Source organism: Delphinapterus leucas, chromosome 10, assembly GCF_059928025.1.
Source record: "Delphinapterus leucas isolate spDelLeu-1000000601 "Yukka" chromosome 10, BTC_Dleu_Yukka2, whole genome shotgun sequence".
Classification (NCBI taxonomy): domain Eukaryota; kingdom Metazoa; phylum Chordata; class Mammalia; order Artiodactyla; family Monodontidae; genus Delphinapterus; species Delphinapterus leucas.
In genome coordinates, this window is record NC_143138.1 from 22318209 (window position 1) to 22332047 (window position 13839).

The 13839-nt window shown below is 47.7% G+C and overlaps 1 pseudogene; it reads right to left on the bottom strand.

Moving 5' to 3' along the window:
- Positions 1–3370: 3370 nt before the first annotated feature.
- Positions 3371–7070, bottom strand: LOC149748171 (uncharacterized; annotated as a pseudogene).
- Positions 7071–13839: the final 6769 nt, after the last annotated feature.

Consider the following 13839-nt stretch of genomic DNA (forward strand, 5'->3'; position numbering starts at 1 on the left):
GGGTGAAGAGTGAAGGGTAAGGGGATTGCTGTGCACGCGATGAGGGTTTCCGATCTCACCTGAGTGTGGCGTTCGATTCACTGGCAGCAGGAAAGACGGGGATCAGAGAAGAGTTACCAGTGGTGCCCGGCTTCCCAGGCCTGATCCCCAGCCCCCTCCCACACCTGTCCATGCCGAAGAAGACCGGGGTGGGGGGGGGAGCAGAAGCCTGCGTTTCTGAGGGGAAGGTGCCTGGGGATAAGAGCAAGGTGGGGCTGTGGGTCAGGACTTGTTGGTTTTCTTTTATTGCTCATAGGACAACAGAATTTGAGACAGGTGTGCCAACAGCTAAAACATGGGCAGATCCTGGTTTTGTGGAGCCTAAATATTATAATTTGGGGGTCTCTCTTTAAGTGAAAAAAATTACAAATGCAATTGATTTGAAACTATTGCTGTTAAAATATCTTACTTTTGCAATTTTTACAAAAACCTATGACCATGTGAACACATTATTAGAACCTTCTACATTATTCGAGCACAAGAAGAGGCCTGTGTAAGTGAGGAACCCTGGAGCTTAAACTTCATTAGCTTCGTAGTAAATCCACCCCTGGCTGGGAGTCCCACTTTCCAGAATGGAATGGCAAACTACAAGCAGAATAATTAAGTGAGGAAAGCCACGTCCAAGGATCTTGAAAGGTAGAGTGTCTACAAAGGTAGAGGAAGCATGAAGTATGCCTGCATCCCAGGAGAGAAGACTGCAGAGGGAGAATCTGGGTGCCCAGGAAAGGGGGAAGTTTGCAGAACTAGATGGAAAAAAAGGGGGTGGTGGACACAAGACGGATTCCCTTGGGGAATGATGGAGGTTGTCCAGGAGGTATAGAAAAGGACTGTCCTCTTCCCACCCCATCCCTTGGTTGTCCTTAATACTCTGACAATTCTGCCCCCACTTTTAAGTCTTTTAAATTTTTACCCTGATCATTTTCCACCCCGGATAGTCTTTTCAATATTATTGATTTTTCTAAATATGATATATGATTTATTGCTGAGTCTTTACAATAATTCAGGTATAATGAAGGGAGAGGGATCAATTCTAGAAGAAGGTTATGCATAGAAAGTTCTAAGTTTCGAGAAAGGAACTGAGGCTGGGGAAAACTGGAGTAGTTAAACCTTAAGAAGGGTGATGGAGGGAGAGATTCACAGGAAAGGAGAAAATGTGAGACCCAAGGATTGGGAGCACGGGGAAGATATTAAAAAAGAGAAAGGTAAAGGAAGGAAGCCACCAGCATAGATAAAGTGGACACGGGGGACTGCAGCAGCAAGTTTGAGGCAGGTGGATGGAGGAAAGTGTTAAGCATTCACCTCTGCCTCCCCCATGCCCCCCATTTTGTATAGCACCCTATGTTTCCCCACCATCCATTCCCACCCCACCCCCATCCTCTGACAAGCGTCCTCATCTGCTGCATGCAGGCAGCTGTTCCCCTCACCCTGGCAGTGGGGCTTGGGGGTGCTCCACTGGCCCTGACTACAGATGCTCCGGGAGCTGCCCACCAGATGGAAGTCGGAGTCACACCGGAAATCCACCCGGGCTCCGTCCAGAGCTGGGAGGTCCCCACCCGTCAGGAAAACCTTCCCATTTTCCAGGGTCAAATAAGACTTGGAGCAGATTCGGACTGTGGAGACAGGAAAATAGAGACAGGCGAGTTGGAGAAGACTCCTTCCCCCTAGGGAGCAGGGAGGGGGCTCAGATTTGAGTTTGGGTCCACAAGCGTCCTACTCTGCAGGAAAGCAGGCGTTAAAAGGATTAGCTTCTCTAGCCGCCACTCCTCCCTTAACCCTGTAAGCATCCACGCATTCCAAAAAAACAGAAAAAGAAAAAGCATTTCCATCCTAGGAACCCGAGATGGAGCTATAAGCACATAAAATGGGACCTCTTCAGAGTCAGCTACAGTGGGCGGTTCTTTGGCTTTGAAATGTGTGGCTGTATGTAACTTTAGATGCACAGTCAGATTTGCCTTATTATCGTTGGCTTATACTCATGTTAAACTGGGTTTTAGTTTGGGGGTATATGGTCTCTCCGTTGGAGACAAGTATTCGAAAATGTGATGAAATCATTTTAGAATATTTTTGCATAATCTGCCACTAATAATCCTCAAAGAGACTAACTCACAAGATGAATAACCAAGTTATTTTCTCAAATGGGCAGTGGCCTAATGAAGGGAGGATGAAATAAAATGTGCAGGCTGCTAACTTTGCTGCCTGCAACTGCACACAGCAAAGCCCCTCTTACATAGTAGTTGTTCAGTAAATGTACTTGTGAATTTAGTTACAATGGATTTACAGTGCTGACTTGCAAGCAATGATGCTAAGTTTGAGACAGGAAGAAGAATTCGCTTGAAGAGGAGAGGGGCTTTGAGAGGCTACTCACCACAGCGGCTGGGTGTGTCCATATCTGTCCAGGAGCCGTTGGCCAGGCACTTGCGTACCTTAGGCCCCACGACCTCGCGCTCCCCCCGGCACACATACTCAATCTCATAGTCCACGGGCAGGAAGTTGATAGCCTTCACCTGGTCTCGAGTCAGGCCCCTGTACCTGATGCCCCCTTCCCAGGGCGGGTGTATGATCTGGCAACCTGAGGGGGTGAGTCCAGAGGCAGGCGGAAAGAGAGGGATGGTGGGGAAAAAGGAAAAGGCAGAGTCAGCAGCGGGAGGCAGGGGAGGGTAGGGCGTGGTCAACGGGCAGGTGGAGGACAAAGGGGATGGGATGAGGTGCGAGAGGGTGAGAGTGGGGAGGGGTACAGACCCTGGGCGGAAGGACACAGCGGAATGAGCCACAAGGAGCTCACAAGTGGGAAGGGAAGGGTGCTGGTTGGGGTAATGGAGAAAAGTAACTAAGAAATCGTGAAAGGGTATGCTATGCGAGTGAGTTTGCTAAGAAAGGCTAAAGGAGAATCTGAGTTGAATTAGCATGGGGGGGGGGTCTTACAAGGCCACCTGGGCAGCAAGGTGGGACCAAGGAAAAGGCGGAACTGAGGTAGCAATGGGGGGCCCAGAAAGAGGGGCGGGGTTGAGGGAATAATGCGGGGTCACAGAAAGGGGGCCTAGTGTGGTAACCGGGGGCCAGAGAAACGGGTGCTGGGTAATAATGCGGGGTGATGGAAAAGAGGTCAGGAGTAGTAAAGTGGGGCCGAGGAGACGGGGCTGCCAGGCCGGGATGCTACGTAGGGCCGACGGGATAGTAGAGGGGATGTGAGGAAAGGGGGAGTGGAGTGGAGGGGTGCCCGAGGTCGCCGGAGAAGGGTGCACCTTCCGAGGTGGCGTTGGGGGCCTGCGCCCCGCCCGCGCCCGGGGGGCGGAGGAAGAGTGGCGCCAGCGGCAGCAGCAGCAGCAGCAGCAGCAGCATCTGAGTGAGAGGCGGCCGTGAGGACCGGACCGAGCCCCGCCGGCGCTGGCCGGGACCCGGGAGGCGGCCCGGCCTCCCTCCGGTCGCCTCCCGGGCTCCGACCCGGCTCAGCCCGGGGACCCGAAAAGCGCCCCGTGGAGGAGGCGGGGGCGGAGCCCGGCGCGGGGTGGGGGGAGAGGAGGAGAGAGAGCCTGTCCCCACCCTCCTCCTGCCTCCCTCGGCCCCCCCCACCCTCCCGGGACTCCACCTCTCACCACCTCCTCTCCCCCGGCCCCCGCGGCTCGCCGGAGCCCGGCTTCCCCACGCTCCCCGGATCGGCCGCCTCGCCGCTCCCGGTTCCTTCCCCGCCGCTCCTCTTCTCCCGCGGCCCCCCGACCCCCGGCTCGGCCCTCCCCGCGCGCCCCTCTCCAAGCACTGCCTCCCCCGGGCCCTGGCTCTTACCTCGGCGCTCCGGCCCAGCTCCCCGGCTCTCCCGGGCCTCAAGGCCCCAGGCCCCGCCGCTCCTCCCCGCTCCCCCCTCCTCTCTCTTCCACCTTCCCCCTCCTCCCGACCCTCCTCCCCGCGAATCCGGGCTCCTCGCCGGCCAGGGTCTCTCCTCCTCTTTCACCTCCCCCAAACCCCACCCCCGTCTCTCCTTCCCCGGGGCAGCGGCGGCCGCGGGAGCGGGGGGCCGGGAGGGAAGGAGGCGGCGCCGGGGACCGGGGAAAGCTCCCGGGCGGAGGGAAGAAGGAGGGTGCGGGAGGAGACAGGGCGGGGGGAGACCGGGGAGAGGGCACCTCCCACAACCCGAGCCCCGGGAGCCGCCCGGATCCCAGCCCCGCCCTGGACCGCCCACAGCGCCGGGGGGCGGGCGGCAGGGGAGCGGGGCTCCGAGGTAGGGGAGAGGGACGCCGGTGCACAAGCACACACGCGCGGGGACCCGCAGGCTAGACCACTGGAAGCTGAGGTGGGGGCGAGGGTGCCCGAGCCAAAGGCCGAGGAGCTGGCGCTGAGACAGGGAATCTGGGATGCAGGTGGAGAAAGACGGCTGCACAAAGAGAAGGCAGCCCTGGTTCGGGGTGAGACGAGAGAGGCAGAGGCCGAGGGCCAGGAAGAGAACGAGACGGGTGGGAGAGAAAGGAGAAGCCAGGGTCAAACAGGGGATGGGCGGGGAGGGGAGGGGGTGAAGGCCGGGAGCCGCCTCAGCGCGACAGGAGTTGGGTGGAGAAGACAGAGCTGGAGACCAGAGCTGCTCCGTGGGTCCAGCAGCAATGCTACTCGCCTGCTTCGGGGAGGGAAGGCGGAGAGAGGATTGGAAGCAAAAGATGGAGAGGGTAGCATCAAGGAGAGAAATTGAAGTAGGAGGGGAAAAAAGAAAGAAAGAAAGAAAAAGACCAGGAAATAAAGAGCCTCCAAGTGGGCAGAAGCCAGCATTATCTCTACTCCAGCAGGGCCTAGCAATCAATATTTCTTGACTAAGGAAGAACTGGGAGCTCTAGAGACAGTGGGGGAAGTGCAGGCCTTTTGACAGTTCCGGAGGCTCCAGGCTGTTGTCTGGTGATGGAAGGTGTGTGCCTGTGTGTGTGTGTGTTTGTGTGTGTGTGTGAGAGAGAGAGAGAGAGAGAGAGAGAGTATGTGCGTGCGCGCGCACGTGTGTATATTGTTCATGGGAATGAGTTTGGGCTGCCAGAGGAGAGAGAGGGCGCCTTCTGGAGGATGGGGTAAAACAAAAAGCTTCTTTCTGGCTTGTCCTGGGAAGGAGGTGGGGAAAAGCCAAATGCTGTGAGACTGATTAGAACTGAGGTTCTCAACCTTCAACCCTTGAAACATTTTGTCATGACTCCTTTACTGTGCTGAATTGAAGCTCATAGAGGAAATAACCTACCTACACACAGAACTTTTTAAAAAATCAACATGATTCCCTGTCTGTGACATAAGAAAAAAAGTAATTTGTAGTAAAAGAACATAAACAGTATTTTAACGAGTATTGAAGTCATGATGAAGTAGGCAGATGCTTGCACTTATCCATAGAATTACGGGGCTGGAACTGCTACAAATGCGGGATGATACAGGTGCTGAGTTGGTGACTCAACTACCTCCAGCACGTCGCCATCAATGAGGTGACTTAACGAAATGTTGAACAACTCTTGATAGCAAAGACAGTCTTCCCTGAATTCACGCAGAACCATAATTGCATTCCTAGAAAGTTCATTGTATATTAAAACCACTTTTAAAATTGTATTAAATTCTAGGCTCCGATAATTAAACACAAGTTTTCACCTACATGAATGTCCTAGGGGACATTTGAGAATCTGGAGGAGGGACAGTTCTTCATTTGTTCAGGCTGTGCTTTGAAGAGTATCTTATTCCCCTACCCTACCCATAAGGGCCCACAGTTCCCCCCTCATCACTGTAATTACAAAAAGAAAGCCCACGAATCTTCAAACTGTTCCCTAGGGAGTGGCTGAGAACCACTGAGCTAGAAAATGGGCAGAAGAGAAGAAGAGAGTGGGGCAGGATTTCTAAACACTGAAAATGATAGCAACCCCTCCTCTGAGTGCCCTGCCGTTCTTTCAGCAGGGCAGAATAAAAAATGTGTCTGTCAAGTTACTGGCAGCAGAAAAAGCATCATATGCATGAGAATTTTCCCAGATTGCTTTAGAAAGAAGAGTTTCCTGTCTCTGTGCCCTGTCTATGGGCTAGGTCAGCTCTCTGGTCTCGGTGTTTTTTCATGGTCCTGGCAAGGTTGAACGCCCAGAGGACACCCTTCCCTGTCCCAGCAGGGCCTTTCTGTAGGGGAATATCTGAGTAGGCATTCTCTCAGGAGCCCACAATTTCCTCACCTAGTTTTTGTGTTTTTTGGTTTTGGTTTTTGTTTGTTTGTTTTGTTTTGTTTTTTGCCACATGCAAGGCTTTTGGGATCGTTGTTCCCTGACCAGGAATTGAACCCGGGGCCCTAGATGCTGAGAGTGCCAGGGAATTCCCTTGTCGTTCATTCTGGAAACTTGTCTCTGGCTTCCCTGAAGTCCTGAGTCCTTTACTATGCTGAATTGAGGAGGATGGAAGGATGGAATCCCCCCCTGGAAAAGAGGAGTCTATGATTCTATGAACTTGAAAATTATCTTGGTAATATTAATCACCATACTCCTGATGCTAACCCAGGAAAGGAAACAACTTTAATGTCCAAATCACAGAGTGTTTATTGATTCAATAAATTAGAATGTAGTCTGTTCAAAGGAATAGTTATAAAAACATGTTCAAAAGAGTATCTAATGACATTTACATGGGAAAACATGAGAGTTTGGAAAAAAAAATGCAGAATACAAAACGTGTACAACAGTGATATAATATGTGTTTAAAAGCTGAAAGAAAATACATCAAAATGTTAGCAGTGATTACCTCTGGGGCCATGAATTATTAGATAACCTTTTTTGGTCATATTTGTTCAATTTTTGTTCAAATGTTTTACAAGGGTTACCTTTATAATCCTTTCTCTTTTTAAAGTTGGGTTTTGTTTTCTTTTAACCTTCCAAAGTACATTGAAACAGTCTAGCCAATATCTGTTATTCAGTGGGCAGAGGCATTTGAGGGTGTGGAGAGAGGCACCAATTATATTCACTATACAAACCACTCACCTTTTTCCACCAGTAGCTGCAACTTCCTCCTTTCACACTTTTTATCTTCCAATATAGCTTCCCAGCTTCCCGGTCCATATTCCTCAGGGACATTTATTGAGGTCCTTCCCCACTCACGACTTGAGTACCCTAACCCCACCCTCCCCACAGCCAATCCACTTCCTCCTTCCACACCAGGCACAGAAGTCCTCTCCTCTGGAAAAGTCCCTGGACCTGATTCCATCCTTCTGCCATCACTCCTGTATTCTTTGTGCCTTTGGAGAAGCCACCTCTTTTCTCAGTTTTTGACTGTTTTTCATAGAGATGGTGGTGTTCCCACTTGAATTACCTGAGAATGACCAATCTCCTTGTTCATTTTATTTCCCATACTTCCACTCCCTTTCCTGTCTTCTGCCCAACCCTGAGAGCAAAGAGCCCAGAACTTAACACCTTGTAAGCTCTGGAAACATATTAACCAAAGTAGCTTAACTTATTGATGATCTGCTAGATACTAGGTGCTTTCGGGGTGAGGGGATGGTATCCAAGTTAATTCTCTCACAACCATGCAGAGTAGATGTTAGTGCTTTAATTTTGGAGCCAAGTAAACTGTGATTTAGAGAAATTAAGAAGCAAATCAAAGGGCATCTAGCTACGAAATCAACAGAGCCAATATTTGAATTCAAGTCTTTTACTCCATTTCCAAATTCTTTCCAAGGCATTCAGAGACTTAGTCTCAAGGCACTTCTCTCACCCAAGTCCCACCTCAAGGCATTCTTTATCAAAGGTCAAACTGCATTTCAGTTCTGTCTTCCATCTAAAGCAGCAGTGGTGGCTGTGTGAAGGGAGGATATTGGTGCTCTCTTACATTAGGATGAAAGACTTACCTTCAGGGGGGGCGTTTCTGTCGTACACAGCTCTTGCTGTTTAGAACATGTATGGGATGAAGATTTAAAATTCAAACATGAAGTTATTTACATGCTGGACTTCACTCAGGCATATACAGAGGAACCCAGTCTGGAATTCACAAAACTTCAATAAAATAAAAAAGCCACACTGTGAATGCCTGGTCGAGGGCTTACCTCCCCTACCCACAAGGTGCTCTGGGGTCATGGGGAGCACTGTCTCACAGGATCTCAGGGCCAATAACCAGATTACAAAGTTGACACCATGAGTTACCTCTGCAAATAATTTCTCCATAAATAAGCCCTTCTATAATAATGAATGAACACAACGTAAACCTAAACCACAAAAAAGGAAAATGGTAAGTTTGTCCCTCTTCTAAAGGGTATATGAGGTCAGGTTAACAGATTTAGAAAATATTCCATTCTCACAAACAAATTTAGTGTGTATTTCTACTCCTGGAACTATGAGACAATTGGATTTTTAAGGATTTAAAAATAAACAAGTATTATGTTTATTTAAATATATATAATTAAGTAGATACCAGGTATGAGTACCTATACATAATTATTCATACCATTTCGAAAAGTACGTGCATCTTAATGCATGTATGAAATTGGTTGGTGGGGTTTTTGTTTGTTTATTTTGCTGCAACAGATTTGTCTCTTCTGATATGTCCAATTCATGTACCCTATAATGATTCTCACTTATGCTAAACACGCTAGTACACTAACCAAATAATACTCAGAGTAAAAAGACACATCACCCAGATTTTTCTATTAGAAGCTACAAAATGTTGGTAACTCTTATTATTTGATATGTATATGCAGGTCTCAAGCCCATAATAAACACAATTATGTTTCTGCAGTAAAATGCATGACTATTAAGATTAGGTTGAGTAAACAAAGACTATAAATAGCGTCGCCTCTGGCTTTGCCACAAAATGGATGCAAGTCAGGCCAGGTTTTGCCACCCAAATGAGTTAGAAACAAAATTTTTGGTTTTCAGAACGTTGCGGACTTTGGAATTACAGAAAAGCATGTGTGGAAACGACTGTATAACCATGAGAAAATTTTTACAAATAGATGTTTTTAGGAGTCAGATGAACACATCTGAGGCAACAGACTAGAAATGTCTTTTTATTATTTTTTAAATTTTTATTGAAGTATAGTTGATTTACAATGTTGTATTAGTTTCCAGTGATTCAGTTATACGTGTGTGTGTGTACACATACAGACTAGAAATTCTATTTATGGAAATACCATAAAAACACCATTGAGATGGGGCTTCCCTGGTGGTGCAGTGGTTGAGAGTGCACCTGCCGATGCAGGGGACGCGGGTTCGTGCCCCGGTCCGGGAGGATCCCACATGCCGCGGAGGGGCTGGGCCCGTGAGCCATGGCCGCTGAGCCTGCGCATCCGGAGCCTGTGCTTCGCCACGGGAGAGGCCACAAGAGTAAGAGGCCCGCGTACCGCAAAAACAAAAAACAAAAAAAAACACCATTGAGGATCTCCATAAAGGCACTATATGAAAACCATGACCCTATTACAGTGGGGCAGGTGGGTCCTTCCCTGGTCCAGAGAACCATATGTACCATTCAAATCCTAGCAGAAGGCAATGCCTAGAACAGCTGTGAAGCAAGCTCTGCTTTTAGCAACCTAGAGTAAACAAACACCTGCTGAGTTTTAACTCTTCCCTATTCTTCCAAGCCATCACTCTGAAACTCTAAAAACCAACATGACTCATCCACACCTTCAGATGCTTTCAGTATTCATTGCACTTAGATCAGCACAGAAACATAATACCTTTATTGGTGCATAATTTACAAAGAACTCACATCTCTCTTAATCCTTTCAACTGCTTCAGTGTGGTAATATCTCCATTTGTCACATGAGAAAACTGCTGCTCAGAAAGTTTAAATGACCTGCCCAAGGTCACACAGGCAATAAATAGCAGAGCTGGGCAAAAAACCCAGGTCTCAGGTCCTCCCTCCTCACTCATGGTGCTCCAGCCATGCTGGCCTGATTTCATTTTTTAAGCTGCTCAAATACAATACTTTCAACTCAGGAGACACCAGTCTCCTCTGCCTGGAGATGCCCTCCTCCTCCTCCACCTCCCCACCCCATACCATCTTCACTTCATTAACAGCTTAAATATCACCTCCTCAAGGAAGCCTTCCCTGAATTCCTCAGACTAACCTAAACCCCCTCCCCACCCTGCTAGGTGCTCTCTTGGCACACTGTATTCATCATTCAAAGCACTTATCTCATTGGTAATTAACTTAATTGTGGAATCATTTACTTAACATCTGCCTTCCTGACCAGATCTTAAGCTCCATGAGGGCAGGGACTTATGGTGCCCATTTTTTCCCTCCTACGAGAGCTGCACAGTGCCTGCTATTTGGTTAGAAGTTTGATAAAAGATCAATCAATAAAAACATCTTCTGACTCAAAGATCAGTATTCACTCCACTGTACAGAATTATCACACCATTTTCCAAGCCTATTACCCTCTTGGTGGTCTTTGTTGTTTGTCAAAGACCTTCTAGTTATTGGTGAAATGGGTACTTTATTCCACAGGCCATAACGGTGATACACCCTCCACGCATTTAGGTCTTTCCACTCTGTGAGTTACAGGGTCATAACAATAGCATTTATTATAAACAGTTTGGGGTTGTGTACTTTACTTGGATTGTCTCACTTGCTCCTTATAACATTCTCTGACATAGATATCTTTATTTCCATTTTGTAAATGGGGAAAATGAAACGCAAATAAATGTAATAATTTGCCCAATGTCTCACACATAATAAGCCAAGATGTGAACATTTATCTGACTTTAAAGACCCTGCTCATCCTGATGACCAGCTGTGGGAAGCATCCCCAAGGCACCTAGGGGTCTGTCTCCCTGAGAGTTATCTGCACATCAGCATTGCTAATGTGGATAAAACCGACAGGGCAATCATTATGTGGGTAAGATTTCTGTTAGGAGTAGATTCACCCTGCCACAGAGCAGGGAGCTTGGTGGGGACACAGGCAGGGTCCCTCTCCAAGAAGACTTCTCCAGTGTTTTTCTGTATGTTCCCTTTTAGCAATATCTCTACTTACTTGCCTTATTTGCAGGTGTTGTTGTTTTGCTGTCCACAATGCTGGGATGCCCATACCCTTCCCTTGCTTCCCAGTACCCTTCCCTTACTGCCCAGTAGCCCTTACGGTTAGCAGACTGAAGCTCCCTCACCGGCATTAGGCCTGGCAGGACCGCTGCTCATCTCCCACCACTCACAAGTCCTCTAATGGCATTACGGGTATAATTTCTGAGGCATGCACAAGTTTACATCCACATGGCAGCTCTAATGGTGGCCCAAGTCAGACCACTATACTAGTACAGCAAGATGCTACCAGGAAGATGGTCCTGCTGCCTTTCCTGCTGCTCTTAAGGAAGTGCCCTTCCAAAGATCAGCCTTCTTGGTCTTATTCCAAGATCCTGCTGTGAAATAGGGACAAAGGTGGAGAATTTCCAACTGTATCTGGAGCAAACTTTCATTCTGTCTTGATAATTACAAGTAGGACAGAAGAAGGGGACAAATAAAAAGAAGAGGGAGACCAAGACCCAGTAGACCTTAGGAGAACAGGTGACCCTCTTGTCCCTGGTTGCTGTAAAACAGCCAGCAGGCAAGACAGGGTGTCTTCTTTCATCTTCCTTCTGTACTCACTGTCCTAAATCCTAGAACCAATGCCCTTTGAAGTCTCCCTCCCTAAATCCAACCCAACTGAAGCTATTGTGGGGAACTTTTTAAATAGCAGGAATGTACCAAGCAAGTATCCCTGAGTTTGCTAGCTTCTTACCAACATGTTACTAAAGGGATTGAGGGTAACAATGTAGCTTCTAACTCTAGGGGCCCATGATGGAAGAGCACAAAGTAAACTGGAGGTTAAAGTGGGAAGAGCAGGATGGTGGTCAGGAAGGAGGATGAAATGGCTCCAAATAGAAGCACGACTAGCATGGGCTGAGCACCTACAACCATTTTTCTCTAAGTCCTGAGTAAATGTGAGTTCATTGATGCATTAATATTTCAGTAAGTATAAGCTCTGTACAACTTTGTCAAACGACTATGGTATGTCGTCCACTAAGTAAGTACTCTCACTGGGGCAGATCCCGACTGAACTCCACCCAGTGTCTTCCCAGCGCTAGCTTTGTGTCCAACCCAGAGCAATAACTTAACCTGACCACTAGATGGCACTAGTTACAAGGCAACCTTAGATTCCCTCCAGAAACAGTATTTTTCCCAACTAAGGAGACTTTCCAGGTTTGTTTGTTTTGTAACTTTTTAAAAAATCATAATTATAAAGGCCATATGCTCACTGTGAAACTATATCAAACAGTGTATGAAATAAAAAGGAAATGCCTCAATTCTGGCAGCTTCCTAGCCTTGATTTGAATACAATAGTGTGTAGCCCTGATTAACCCCAGTTAGGCAGAAAGCTGTGCTGGGCTAATAGAAATCACCATCATATCTCAAGGCCACACCAGAGGTATAGCCATACCCAACACAAAACCACTGTACCCAGGACTATTCCCCCCTCCCCGCCCCACCTACCTCCAGACACACATGTCTCCACGTTCAACTCCACTCTCACTAATTTTAAGGCCTCAGTCCCCTTTATAGTTTATCATCTCCTTTCAAAATCCTTGTCCTTCTTTGAGGGAATAGCATCACCAGACTAACTGAGCTGGTTGAACTTCTGTGGTTTGTTAGTAAGTCAGTACCTGAATCAACGGTTTCAGGAAGCGTATTAAAAATCCTACAGTCAAAGATATTAACATAATAGTTTTTTTTCCTCCTCTATAACATTTTTTTCTGAGATAAAACTATACCTAACATGCCTCCTTTATCAGATGACTTGGCAACACCAACCATTTGGAATGCTGCTGAGAACCAAGGGTAAATGGGAATCAAATTGATCCGGTTGGTCAAAATGGCTGTCCTAAAGCTCATTCAACAAGAAAGACTAAGTTTGAGTCAGCTTGATTGATTAAAAAATCTGGACATCGGTTTTCTCATCTGACACTTGAAGGATTCTTGAGCAGCTGGGTGCTGTGGCTCCAGAAGCCTCAATGTCCCCTGAAATATACACAGAAATGGGATTGCTGCTGGTGGGTAAAACTAATGTCTTCCTTTCCTGGAGCAGCAGGGAAGATGACACAGAGAGGAAGACTTGGGTCCTGTGAGAGTCTTGGAAGCGGTGGAAGTGGCCATGGGGAATAACATTAAGAGAAGGGAAAGGTGAGGGGGAAGTGAGAGGAGATGCTGGCTCCGGCTAAACCACCTTTGGCCCCTGAAAATCAACCAAAGTCATTTATCATTTGTCATCCCTACCCCTCAAAATAGCTCCCTCCAGGCTAGCAGACACCTGAAGTTCCTCATCACACAAAGCCCTTAATCCAGGATTCAAGGTCAAAAGTCAAAAATACTAACCTCTGGGAACTTCCCTGGTGGTGCAGTAGTTAAGACTCCGCGCTCCCAATGCTAGGGGCCCGGGGTTCAATCCCTGGTCAGGGAACTAGATCCCACATGCATGCCACAACTAAGAGTTCGCATGCCAGAACTAAGGAGCCCGCATGTCTCAACTAAGACCCAGTGCAACCACACACACAAAAAAACAAACTAACCTTTGAGTTAACAAGTTGGTGTGATCTAGATCAAGTAAGAGCGTAAATATTGACCTAGAGGGATTACAATGCAAGAAGGTGCATGAAGGGGGAACCCACAGCCTGAAAGGGAGGAGACTACAAAGCAAGGAGAATAAAAAGGCTGGAGATCAGAAGGTTAAGATTCCAGTTTGCCATTCATTCTTTCCACAAACTTATTCTATTATGTATTCCTCACTCTTCTAGCCGAGGAGGATACAGGGAAAACAAGATAAAGTCCTGCCCTCATGGCCTGACTTTCTATGCCCAGGCCCTGCACAAA